The 14,023-nt window shown below is 35.6% G+C and overlaps 1 protein-coding gene across 2 annotated transcripts in view; it reads left to right on the forward strand.

Annotated features, from left to right (window-relative positions):
* The window catches only part of STK3 (serine/threonine kinase 3), a 264,867-nt gene that overhangs the window by 65,506 nt on the left and 185,338 nt on the right, over nucleotides 1-14,023 (forward strand). The window lies entirely within an intron of this gene.

Raw genomic sequence — 14,023 nt, forward strand, 5'->3', positions numbered from 1 at the left:
TATATACTTTTATGTTCTTGGGTGTTCAAATTAGCACAATTATTTTGAGGAGTAGTTTGATAATCTCTTATAAAGTTGAGTATGTATGCACCCTACGATGCATCCAGCGGTTCTCCTCTTCCTTCTGTGCCCTAGAGAAATCCTAGCACAATGGTACATGTGACATACAAGAATGTTGTCACAACAGAAAATTAGAAGCTACTTTAAATGTTGATAAGCCCTCAATCCTGCCGGGAAGATTGCTATTGTTCTTTCAGTTTCTGTAATTTTGTAGCTCTTTGGTGAAGGCAAACTCTGAGAGTAGTGTTCTGGTTGAAGCCTTTCAGAGCACCCACTATCCAGCTTCACAGATGAGAATGACATTAAAATATCTCATAAATTTTGTGTCTTAAAACGTATATAAACATTCAGTTTGGTATATAAGAGAAATTTTTAGTTATCTACCTTTACCAGGAGTAGATATATTTCTGTGATATTGGGGTGATGGTGATGAGGGAACACAAAATGATGAAGAGGAAGTTTCAGACTGAAGAGAGCAACTCCTAAGTTATGTATATGTATTTTCTTGAAGGCTGGGAGTGGACTTGTTATTTTATAATGGAAATAATTGGGGAAGTCAAGTTTTATTTAGGTATCACTTTTTTAGAAGTGTGAAGGACACATTAAGACCATTCTGATTGGTAAATTCTCACTGATTGTTAGTTTTATAACAGCGATTCTCAACTCCAGTGGTAGACATTTGGTAGATATTGTAAGCACAGCTACTTATATAGTATTTGTGTGTGCTGGGCACTATTCTAAACACATTACATATATTATTGCCTTTAATCCTCATATAAGGATTGAACAACTGTGTGAGGTAAGAACTATTGTTGACCTGTTTTCCAGATGAGAAACTGAAGCATAGAGTGGTAAAGTAGATTAGAGGGAAAGAAAAGGTTGAAATTATAGCGAAGTTCTGGAATGAACTGTAGTAGCTAAGAGTGCAGATGCTGGGGCCAGACTGTCTGGGTTTGAATCCTGGCTCTGCTACATACTACCTGTGTGAACATGGGCAAATTTCTTAACTTCTCTGTGACTTACTTTCTTCATCTGCTACATAGGATAAGAAGACTACCCTACTTCATTGAGTTGTTCTGAAGATTACATATATATAAAGTACTAGGAATAGCACCTGGCACATAAAAAGCCTTATATGTATTTGTTGATATTATCATCAGCATCCTGTCATCTCACTTATATAGATGGGAGTGTCTTTGCATTGTGAACATTATTTATCAGATATGTTTGAGTAGAATAATACAGAGGACTATGGAACCAAGCACAGAATTCTAGCATTCACCATTGATACTTTGAATTATCTTTGTTAATGAAGGAGGAATATACTTCATAAGATAGAGCTTACATTTTACGTACATTGAGAGTTTCTTTAATAGAATAAGACAGTGGCTATTCAAAATATACTAGGATTTCTTATCTTAGTGCCCTTAGAAGTAATGTTTTGTACATCATAGCCTTTTTAGTAAATATTTGATTTGTTGTATTTTAAAAATATATATTCTGCCTTGATGTTATGTACTACTTCAAACAGATTTTTTTTCTTGGTGAAGGCATACCAATTTCTTGTTGATTTAAGATTTATTTGGAGTTTCAAAGTTTGATATTTCATTTTTAATAGTAGACATCTTTTTGATATGTGTGGGTTTCTATTTCATAAAGTTCTTTTTGGGGTTTATATTTGCCTCTTTGTTATTGGACTAATTCATGTTTGACTTTCCTAATCATTTTGTTGCATGTTCCCCCTTTGTGTAATAGATACTAGTTCATACAGGATTTACAACTCCATATATATTAAGTGCTTTTCTGTTGTCTTCTGATCTCTTTTTCAGGAATCTTTTCATGTGGGAAAGGATTTTAAAATGTCTGCCCACTGAACATTTTCATAGTAGAGTATCAGTTCTCTTTCTCTTCAGATCAAGGGATTATAAGCAGCATGTATATATGTATATTTACGTATGGTGTAAGTAGTGAAAGCTTTCATTTTGAATCACTAGTTGTGGGACTTTGTGATAGATTATTAATCTTTTTTTTTTTTGCCAGACATCTGCAATCCAGATTTCATGAAAGACAACCTCTCTTTGCCCTTTTGTATATAATAATGGCTAAAATATTCTAGTTATGTTTTTCTAATGTATGTACTTTGTGTTGAGCAGATTTATGTTTTTCTAATGTATGTACTTTGTGTTGAGCAGATTTGTGTTTTTCTGGAAGAATCCCATAAATTTTTTGTTGTTTAAAACCTTAGCTGTTTTATACTCTCAACCCTCCTTTTTTGGGGTAGGATGAGATAGAGTGGTAGGGGTGGAAGGGAGTGACTGAGTTGCTCTGCTGTTTTTCCCAGTGTTTTCCTCATGTTAAATAAAGAGGGGGAAAAATTCTGATTGTAAAGATGTTGGAATCTGAGGCTTGATGAATGTTCAGATGAAGTTTTATATGTAAGCTTAAGTATTACTTTTGAGACTTAGATATTTCAGTGATTGCTATTTAACTTCTCAAGTTTCTCTAAATCATTGATTTTGTAGCAGAGATTTTTGGTCACTGTTGTGTGTGATTATATCATATATGTCATAAAAAGTAATAGACACTGAAACATCTGAGGAGTTCTGTAAGAATGAGAAATCTAATTATATCATATATGTCATAAAAAGTAATAGACACTGAAACATCTGAGGAGTTCTGTAAGAATGAGAAATCTAAGTGTAATATTACTACAATTTGGAGTAAACATTTACTAGCTAGGGGAGGTGGTACTAGGAAAATGAAGGCAAAAAGGAGACTTTTTAAAACAGTCTTCATGCTCCTTTTAAGGGCATGTTTATTCTACTTCCCCTGCCCCCAATTATTGTATCTCTTTTGTTTGGAGGCAGAAAATAGAAGTCAGCTTCAGAGATCTCATGCTGTTAAATATCTGATATAACCTCTAGCATTTCTAGAGTTGGTCAGTGGTTTGTGCTTTATACAAACCTCTTTTCTAGAAACTTCCCTGCTTTTTAGTATCAACTTAAAGTTCACTGCAACAGTTTCAACTCTTGATTGTAAGTTACAGAAAACCCAGACTAAACTGGCTTAAACCAAAAAGGGAGTTTATTTGCTCACATAACTAAAAATCTTTGCAGAGCTAGTTTCATGAATGGCTTGATTCAGGGTGAAAGGAATGACTTGAATTCATCTTTGTTCTGATACCTCTATATTGATTCCACTTTCACACAGACTCTCGCCTCGTAGTTTACAAGATGGCTGACAGTAGCTACCTGGGTTATGCCTTTCTCATTGAAACCCAGCAGTCTTGTACCTCACCGCTTTCTGAATGGGTCATGTGCCTTTCTCTGAGCAAATCCTTGTGGCCATTGGAACGTGATGTGGTAATTGAATTAGACCTAAGCTGTATGTCTAATCTGGTGCTGGAATAGAGCTGACTACTAGAAATAGATGGTCTGAGGATGGGGAAGTAGTGATTTACTAAAGGGAAATCAGAATATGTTAGCAGGAGAGGGGTGAATGGTAATTAAAAAAAAAGTAACAGGTATTTCTATTTATTTATCAGCCTGAATATCAAAACAAAATATATTAGGAATAAAACAATTTAAAAAACCACTCTTCTAAAAATAGCTCTGAAAATGAATGGTAAGTGTTAGAAGAGTTATCTGGTGACATTGGGAGTCAAAACTGTTGAGTCCTCAACCTTTTCTCCTTTCTGTCACAGTAAGGGACAGTAAACGAAAGTAAGGTTGTTGTTTCTCAAGGAGCATGTTTCTGCTATGTCAGCAGTAAATGTTTCCTCTAAGAATTCTCCTGGAAAGTCTAGTCATCAGGATTAAAAACCTATGGTTCCCTTTAGACAAGGGTTGCCTGACCCTGGTATTAGTTCTGGTGTCTGTGGCCCCTTACAAAGATTTTCTCACCCTGAGCAGGCACTACTGTTCAGTGCTGTACTGGAATCTTAGAAGAATGAGTCCTTTTGTGTGGAAAGCAATTCTTGCTCCTTGTTTGGTATCTCCCATAGAGTGAGACTGAATTCTAAGTATATTTCACACATGCTTCTGCAAGTTCCAAGCCACAGCATTAACATGACCATGCACTGTAGGATTAGATCCTTAGAATTTCTCATAGCAATCATGTATCACGTCTTAATCTCTGATTAAATGCATCGTACACATCACACTCCATTACATCTTTTCTAAGTCTTTTGATTGGATTATAAACACTTTTGTTTATGATTTTTCCCATTGTGATATAGTCCCTCCAATAGACTTTCTCTTGTACCTTAACTAAGTAAATTAAGCTTACAAAGGTATTTCCTTGGCTTCCCTTCTTGGTAAGCTGCCCAGTTTTCGCCTTAGTTACTATTCTTCTTGGCATTTCTCCCAGTTCTATTTCCCTTTCGTCAGTTAGGTCCACCTTCATACACTTTATTTTTATATTGTACATTCCTCTCCTGGCAGACTGCCTATCACTGCCAGATCTATGGGGAGCCCTCCCTCCCTGTCATGGGCCTGCCCCTTAGCATACCGTGACAGTGGTTATTTGGAGTGATATGGTTTGGGGGGAGGACTCCTGGATGTGGAATCAGAAGACCAAGTGTCAGTTCCTGGGTCATTAACTTATTACCTCTGTGACCCTGGGTACACTGTTTAGCTCCTCCAAACTTTAGACGCCTAATCTTAAAATGGACCTAATATCATGTTACTTGCCTTACCTACCTTGGTGTTTTCTTGTGAGGAACAAAGATGATAAGTGTCAGAGCATTTTGTAACCTGTAAAGTTGTATACAAATGTAAATCGCTGTTTTATTACTAAGGCAAAAACTTTAAAAAATGGTATTTAGTTTTCAATTACTAATGATGTAAAAATTTTTTGATTTTCGTTAAAGTAGTGGATGTTCTCTGGGGTTAGGAAAACATATTACAAGATTATCGTGTCTTGTCCAGTAAAGTCTGGTTTAATCTTAGGAAATCAAGAAATGCATGTAAGTTAATTTTGAGAAAATGGAAATTTAGTTCCTTAGGTGGCAAATCTCTAATTTTAATAACTCTAGATGGAGATCATTTAAAATTGTATTGCATAATTCTCTATACTTTTAATCAGAATGTGTAAACTCCTCCCCCTTTCAATTATATAAACTAAGGAAAAAAATAAAAGTGATATGAGCACGCTGTAAAAATTCCACGTAGTACAGAAGAGGAACTCACTGTTTCCTCGCTCACTCCTCAGTTTTACTTCCTTGAGGTAATGTCAGTTTGCAGTTTCTTGTGGGTTCTTTCAGCACATTATGTATGCATATCTTGTTTTACACAAGGGATTCATACTATATATGTGGTGTTCTGTACTTGGCCGTTTTTTTTTTTTTTTAACTTGTATTATAGCTTAGAGATCTTCCCATACCAGTCTGTATAGGTCTGTGTGTATGTGACAGAATGTGTTTTTTCCATTACTTTGGATGAAATGAGTTCCAACTTTTCAGTTTGTGCCCTTATAATCAAAGCTGCAGGAAACTGTTGTATGTATGTATTGGCATACTTTTATTATGACCATTGGATACATCCTGATAAATGGAATTACTAGAATAGAGGGCGTGTTCAATTTTTTTAACTTTTTATTAAGATTATGATAGTTTACAACCTTGTGGAATTTCACTTGTACATTATTGTTTGTCAGTTGTGTTGTAGGTGCATCACTTCACCCTTTGTACCCCCCACCCCACCCTTACCCCTGGTAACCACTAATCTGTTCTCTTTGTCTACATGTTTAACTTCCACATATGAGTGGAGTCATACAGAGATTTGTCTTTCTCTATCTGGCTTATTTCACTTAACATAATACCCTCAAGGTCCATCCATGTTGTTGTGAATGGGATGATTTTATCCTTTTTTATGGCTGAGTAGTATTCCATTGTATATATATACCACATGTTCTTTATCCAGTCATCAGTTGATGGGCACTTAGGTTGCTTCCATGTCTTGGCTATTGTAAATAATGCTGCAGTGAACATAGGGGAGCATTGGACTCTTGGAATTGCTGATTTCAAGTTCTTTGGATAGATACCCAGTAGTGGGATGGCTGGATCATAAGGTATTTCTATTTTTAATGTTTTGAGAAATCTCTGTACTGTTTTCCATAGTGGCTGCACCAGTTTGCATTCCCACCAGCAGTGTATGAGGGTTCCTTTTTCTCCACAACCTCTCCAACGTTTGTCACTTTTTGTTTTGGATATTTTTGCCATTCTAACAGGTGTAAGGTGATATCTTAGTGTAGTTTTGATTTGGATTTCCCTGATGATCAGTGCTCATGAGCATCTTTTCATGTGCCTATTGGCCATCCATATATCTTCTTTGGAGAAATGTCTGTTCATGTCCCCTGCCCATTTTTTGATCGAGTTGTTTGATTTTTTGTTATTGAGTTGTGTGAGTTCTTTACATAGTATGGAGATTAACCCTTTGTTGGATATATGACTTGGAAATATTTTTTCTTAATTGGTGGGTGGTTTTTTTGTTTCAGTCCTGTTTTTGCTTGCCTTGAAGAAGCTCTTTAGTCTCATGAAGTCCCATTTGTTTATTCTTTCTATTGTTTCCCTCGTCTGGGAAGACATGGTGTCGGAAAAGATCCTTTTGATACTGATGTCAAAGAGTGTACTGCCTATATTTTCTTCTGGAAGCCTTATGGTTTCAGGTCTTACCTATAGGTCTTTGATCCATTTTGAGTTTATTTTTGTGTATGGTGAAAAAGAATGGTCAATTTTCGTTCTTTTGCATGTGGCTGTCCAGTTTTCCCAGCACCATTTGTTGAAGAGACTTTCTTTTCTCCATTGTATGCCCTCAGCTCCTTTGTCGAAGATTAGCTGTCCGTAGATGTGTGGTTTTATTTCTGGGCTTTCAATTCTGTTCCATTGATCTGTGCACCTGTTTTTGTACCAGTACCATGCTGTTTTGATTACTGTAGCTTTGTAGTATGTTTTGAAGGCAGGGATTGTGATGCCTCCAGCTGTGTTTTTTTTTCTCAGGATTGCTTTAGTGTTTCCGGGTCTTTTGTTGCCCCAGATGAAGTTTAGGATTCTTTGTTTTATTTCTGTGAAGAATGTCATTGGGATTCTGTTTGGGATTGCATTGAATCTGTAGATTGCTTTACGTAGTATGGACATTTTAACTATGTTTATTCTTCCAATCCATGTGCATGGAATGTCTTTCTATCTCTTTATGTCATCATCAATTTCTTTCAGTAAAGTCTTGTAGTTTTCATTGTATAAATCTTTCACTTCCTTGGTTAAATTCCAAGGTATTTTATTCTTTTTGTTGCAATTGTGAATGGTATTGTGTTCTTGAGTTCTTTTTCTGTTAGTTCATTATTAGAGTATAGAAATGCTACTGATTTTTGTAAGTTGATTTTGTACTGTGCAACTTTGCTGCAGTTGTTGATTAGATATGTTCATTTTTAATAACAATTTTTTCTTGTCGAGAGGGTGCTACCTAAGCCGTATGTGGTTTTTAGTGCTGAGGCAATTTCAGTTTGAATTATGAAAGAAGTATGGCTTTTGCTTTCGGTACTTTCTTGCTTCACTGCATGCTCTGACTCTTCTTCATGTTTCCTAATTTTGTCTGATTTCACTTCAGATGTTCGTTATTAATTCCACCACAGAAATCTCCACTGGGACTCTAAGCAAGGTTATATACCTGTTAGCTACCACTACAGCTGCTGCTGCTGCTGCTGCTACTCCTACTACTATAAATGATGTTGTTATTATTTATATTCTCCACACTAGCTTTCCTACTTCTTCTCTCTGGCTGAGAATCTACTGTCAAATTTTCTTTCTAAAATTCAAATGTGATCATATCATATTTCCCCTTAAAAATTTGTAGTTATATAAAGCAGAGTTTGGCCCTAACCTGCCTTTGCATTTTGCACTATTTTCCCCTACACGTTACGTTCAAACATAAAGAACCATTCACTAGTACTGGACTTCATGTATTTTGTCCCTTTACACATTCTTAGTATTTCCTTCCCTCTTTGGTCACCTGACAAACTTTGTTCATTCTTCAAGAGTCAGCTCACAAGTCACCTCCTCTTTGGAGGCTTCCTTGAGTGGGAAGAATGGTGTAGTGAGATTGTCAAGGCTAGTAGGAATTGTATCATTCAAGGCCTTGATGGTTAAATTATATGATTTGGATTTTATTTTAAAGTTACTCTTTCTGATGTATAATCAGCTTTAGGAACCACTGTCCTGAAGTACTCCTGTAGTTAATCCTGTTGTTGCAGGCATCACTTGATATTGTAATTATTTGTTCCTGTGCCCTTCCCTTCCCACAGTGAGCACTGTGAAGGCAAGGGCAGTGGAACAGACTCAGTAAATTCTTGTTAGGGCCTACCTTCCACGGTTGTGTTTGGGTGTTAAATGAAATGATACCTGTAATGTGGCTGGTATAGTAAAAACTCAATCAATGTAAGCTGTTGTTGATGTTATTATCCTCACTGGGTGGGTAAATCCTGTCCGGGAAGACAGGATGATTTCTTGAAAGAGGTGAGATTTGATCCAGGCCTTAAAAGACTGTGTAAGGATTACATAGGTGAGTTTTGATCAAATGATTTTCAAGACTTTATGAAAAGTCACTGTGAAAGTTGAAACTTAATAAAGTGTCTGTAATTATCGGTCTGGGCACTTGAAAGGGGGAACCATGTCTTTTTTTGTTTCCTTAATAGGTAATAGGTGATAAATATAGAATTAATGCATTATTTTATATGCGTAAACAATGTCAAAAGATAGAGTTTAGTTAAGATTGTCAAAGATTCATTTTTAGAAAATTAAAATTTCTTAATTTTGTATGAACTTACAAAACCTCACTTGAATTAGTTTATACTGACGTAAAAACATTAAGACAGTATGTGTATTTTGAAACAACTTGTGCATGTGCCCTTGAGAAGACTTGATGGGTACATTTTTATCAAAACCATATACATAGTGACATATTAAATGTATCATATTATTAGACTAATCATATGACTCTAGAAAGAAAAGTAACTAGGGGACTAAAGCCTGTCAAAACCATCTTTTTGTTTTTGTACGATGAGATTCTTTTTAAATTTTCCGGTGAATTCATACCAGTATTGGAACCAGATGTAGACTTCCGTCTTTTAATGTATTAGCTCAGCTATAAAAGTCTTATTTCCATCGCTGATTACTGAGCTCATTCATATTTATTATCTCTCTCCTACTCTCCTTTTTTTAAAAAATGTGATTTAAATGATTTTAAAATGACATTGCCCCATTTGTTAAGTGACAAAGTTAAATCTGTAATGTATTGAAGATAAGCTAATTAAATCCACTAATGAAATACTCTGTTGATAAAATTTTTCATTGGAAAGAATTCTTGACAGATACCACTAAAAGAAGTGTCAGCTGTGGTTTGAGAATGGATCTAAGAGTTTTCCATCTTAAACTGAAATCTTATGTTATCTCCTCCTGTATAAAGCAGATCCTTTCTCCTGTTTTTTTTTTTTTTTTTTCTCTCCCTGAGTGTTTTCACTATAAACCTCACCATTTTGAAGTAGTTGGTTGTGGGTGCATCTGAACTGATGAAAAGTCTTAATTATAGAAATGAAAAAGATACTACCTTAAATTTTATATGGTAATGGAAGAAGTAGTTTTCTCTGTTGCCAAATAGAAATGTAGCTACTTTCGGCAACTGGCTGTGTTTATATGTAAATGAAATTTGTTAAAGCATTTAAAGGTTGTTTGAAAGCAAAACCCTAGTTAGGAAAATGACTGGCAACTAACTTCCTTCCTTCCTTTCCTCCTTCCTGTTTTCCTTCCTTCTTTTCTCTCTTCCTTCCTTCCTTTATAACAAAATAGTCAATATGTGTCTAAAGAACATGGTATAAACATCTAGATCAAGGCCTACTGTAAAGTGTCCATTAAATAAACGCAAGTTCCTATCCTCTTTTCTCATACTTCTCCCTTAGTGACACAAGATACTTGTAGAGTGGCTTAAATGTGGATATAGATATTGCTCTTATCCAAAGTTTGCTACCATTGGTATGTAAACATTTATTCCTCCAAATTTGCTAAGATTTACCTGCATTTTGACACTTAAAAGGCTAAAGTCTGGCCCATCACTTTTTACCATTTTTCTCATCTTAATGGGAGGAAAGAAAACAGACCTTGCTTGATTTCTGAGTGCCATAACTATTATATTTCTATTCTTCAGTTAATTATTTGGGTTACTCTACTGATAGTCTTTCTCTGGATGTCAGCTACTTTTCTTATTCGGAGCCTAATTTGAATGCTACTTCCTCTTGCCTTCCCTAGTTAATTGCTCTCCACTGTGGTTCCATTTCACTTTGAAAGTTTTTTATAATAGTTTATGAGTTTATAAATCTGTCTTTCATGCTAGATTGGAACCCCATGAGGTTAGGTTAAAGATTCTTTTAATTCCATGTAGATCAGGTGCTCAATAAATGTTTTTTCAGTGAATGAATGTTATCTAGGCTTTTTGGAAAATACTCCTGCATTTCTAGGTCACTTTTACACATGGTTTATACTCTTCATGTCTGCCACACGTGCTGTTATCCTCAGCAGCATTGTGATCCATATGGGATAATAAACTCCAGGCTCCTTATCCATGGCCTAGAAAGCCTTACAGGACCTGGCCCGTACTTGTCTAGACCCCATCTAGAACTAGAGTCCTGCCTCACTGAGTTTCAGCCTTCTGTCTTGAACTCAAATGTAGGAGGCTTTTTCTTGAATCAACAGTGTTTTTGTCTTTTATTTCATTTGTATGGAATGCTGTGTTCCCCATTAGCAAATCCCATCGTTGGATCCCTCCTGTCATTTAGACCTCAGCAAAAATGTCTCTCAGGCCCTCTTTGATGTCTACTCTAAAGTTGCTTCTCAGTCATTCCCTGTCAATAGCCTCTAGTTTATTGTCCTCATAACAATTGTCATTGACATTGTCTTATGTTGCCCTGTTTTCTATCAGATTATCATCCAAATATCCCTTCCCCTGTGGATTATAACGTCCATGAGAGCAAGGACATTTGTTTTGTTCACTGCTGTATCCCCAGCAGCCAGTGTAATTCTTGGTATGTAGTTGGTGCTTGATAAATACTTATCGAATGAGTAAATGGCATTCTGGATCAGATATCTTGCACTAGAGTGGGTTTATCAAGTAAGATTCTTAGATTACCACTGAGGAGTGCAGGGTTGAGAGATGGTTTAGAGTAGTTTTCAGGTCTTCTAATCTGGAAACGGTTAGGGGAAGTTGGTACTTCAGTTGGTTTCTTTTTTTGATGAAGAAAGCAAATTTATCCAAAACCAACACTTTATTCAAGATTACTACATACAAATAAACATATACAGCACATTTATGACATTATATATTGATGTTATATGCAAATGTAAACCATCTTCCAGTTTGCTAAGAAATTGTAACATGGTTGGGGTTTTTTTTTAATTGAGATGAAATTCGTATAACATGAAATTAACCATTTTAAAGTGAAAAATTCAGTGGCATTAGTGCATTCACAATGTTATGTAATTACCACCTCTATCTAGTTCCAAAATATTTTCATCACCCTAAACCCATTAAGCCGTTGTTCTCCATTCCTGCTCTCCTTGCAACCCCTGGCAATCACCAGTCTGCTTCCTTTCTCTATAGGTTTACCGATTCTGAATATTTCACTTAAATCGAATCATACAATATGTGCCCTTTTATGTCTGGCTTATTTCACTTAGAATAATGTTTTTGAGGTCCATCCACATTGTAGTACGTGTCAGTAACTTTATTCCTTTTTATGGCTGAATAATATTCTACTGTGTGTATATATACTATAATTTGTTTATCCATTCATCTGCTGATGGATGTTTAGGTGGTTTCAACTTTTTGGCCCTTCTGAATAGTACTGCTTTGAACATTCGTGTATGTATATTTGTTTGAGTACCAGTTTATGGTTTTTCTTGAGAGGTATATACATATATGGAATATATGGAATATATGTAATGGAATTGTTGCATCATAAGGTAATTTTGTAATTTATGTTTAACTTTTTAAAAAAAGCTTTTTGAAGAACTAAATATTGGTTTTCACAGCAGCTGCACCATTTTACATTACCACCAGAAATGCATGAGAGTTCCAATTTCTTCACATCCTTGCCAACAATGGTTGTTTTTTAATTTTTTGGTTATCACCATCCTAGCGGGTGTGAAGTAATGCCTCATTGTGTTCTGATTTGCATTCCCTAATGACCAATGATGATGTTGCACATCTGTCTTTCCATGTGTGCCTGTTTGTATGTTGTCTTTGGGGAAATGTCTGTTTAGGTTCTTTGCTCATGTTTAAATTTGATTGTTTGTCTTTTTGTTGTTGAATTGGAAGAGTTCTTTATATATTCTGGATACTAGATCCTTATCAGATAAATGATTTGCAGATATTTTCTCCCATTCTGCAGGTTGTCTTTTCACTTTCTTAATAATATCCTTTAATGCACAAAAGTTTTTAATTTTGATGAAGTTCAGTTTATCTATTTTTTTCTCTTGTTGCTTGTGCTTTTAATATTATATCTAATGATCCGTTGGCAAACCCAGGGTCATGAAGATTTATCCTTATGTTTTCTTCTAACAGTTTTATGGTTTTAACTCATATTTGGGTTCTTGATCCATTTTGAGTAAATTTTTGTATCTGGTGTGAGGTAGAGGTCCAACTTCATCTTTTTGCATGTGAATTGAATATCCAGTTGTCTCCCTAGTTGTTTGTTTATGAGACATGAACTGCTGTGGGATTGGTGGTGGTAGAAGCAAGCTTCTTCCAGTAGTTTTTCTACATTCTACCTAGTTTTATATTTTTAATTTCCGCAGTATTTTCCTGTCATTCTACTGTTGGGCAGTTGAACTCTTTTTTTCCTCTTTTTCTCTTATGTAGAGCATTGTCCTCTATCTGGTATAAATTGAGATTCTCCCCTTCCCTTGACTTATTTCTTTGGGCTATGTTTGCTGATTGTGCTTATAATGAGAAGTAGGTGTTGTTGTTTCTGAACTTTTGGTATCACTTGGATGTATTTTAAAACTAAGAGGATGTTTTCAATAAAAATAGGGGCTTTCATAGGTTGCACTTGAACAGGGTTTGTCAAGAGAGGCAGTATAACATAGTGGTTAAAAGCATAGATTATGATCAGACAGGACTCACATCTTGGTTCCATCTTACTTGTGTGTGACCAGAAGGAAGTTATAGGACCTCAATGCAATAACGTCCTCATTTGTCAAATGGTGATAATAATAGCATTCACCTTATAGGGTTGTTGTAGGATAAATGAGATAATGCACATAAAACTCTTAGCACAATGCATGGTATAGTTAGCACTGGCTCTACTGCTACCACTACTAAAAATGTTTCTTTTTCCTCCCCTGTCTCCTTGGCCTTCTTTTCTCTTTCATCTCCCCTTTTCTTTTCCCTCACAGCCATTGTTTGTGTTTCCATTTTTCTAGTCTTTCTCTGACGTTTTCACTTTTGAGATTTCTTTATAAGGGTTAGAAATCCAGGACTTGGATGGATTAGGAATGACTTTACTGGAAGCAGGAATAGTATTGGTGTAAACGTTTCACTCAGGGACTCTTGGCAAGCCGTTCTTCCTCCTTTCCTTTCCTTTATATAGAACTGTTGGTTCTCATTTTCATCAAGAATTGGAGGCATCACAGGGAAGAGTGTCTGAATTTACTTTTTCAGGACAGATAGCTGTGATTTTGCTATATCAGTGTTAGAAGATGTAGGAAATAGTGATTTCTCAGGATCATGTTGATTCTTGAGGTATGTTGTGTGCTTTAGGAATGACATTGATAATTTTAAAGAAATGAGAGATTTAATGATGAACTTTTCTCTCATCAGTAAAGTATGTAATGCGTGACAAAGAATATTTGTGGGGGAAAAAGAGATTCTTGATTCTTCATGTTTTAGCCTTTTCTTAGAGGTATAATGATCATTAGAAA

The sequence above is a fragment of the Equus quagga genome, chromosome 16 (assembly GCF_021613505.1).
Source record: "Equus quagga isolate Etosha38 chromosome 16, UCLA_HA_Equagga_1.0, whole genome shotgun sequence".
NCBI classification, from domain to species: Eukaryota; Metazoa; Chordata; class Mammalia; order Perissodactyla; family Equidae; genus Equus; species Equus quagga.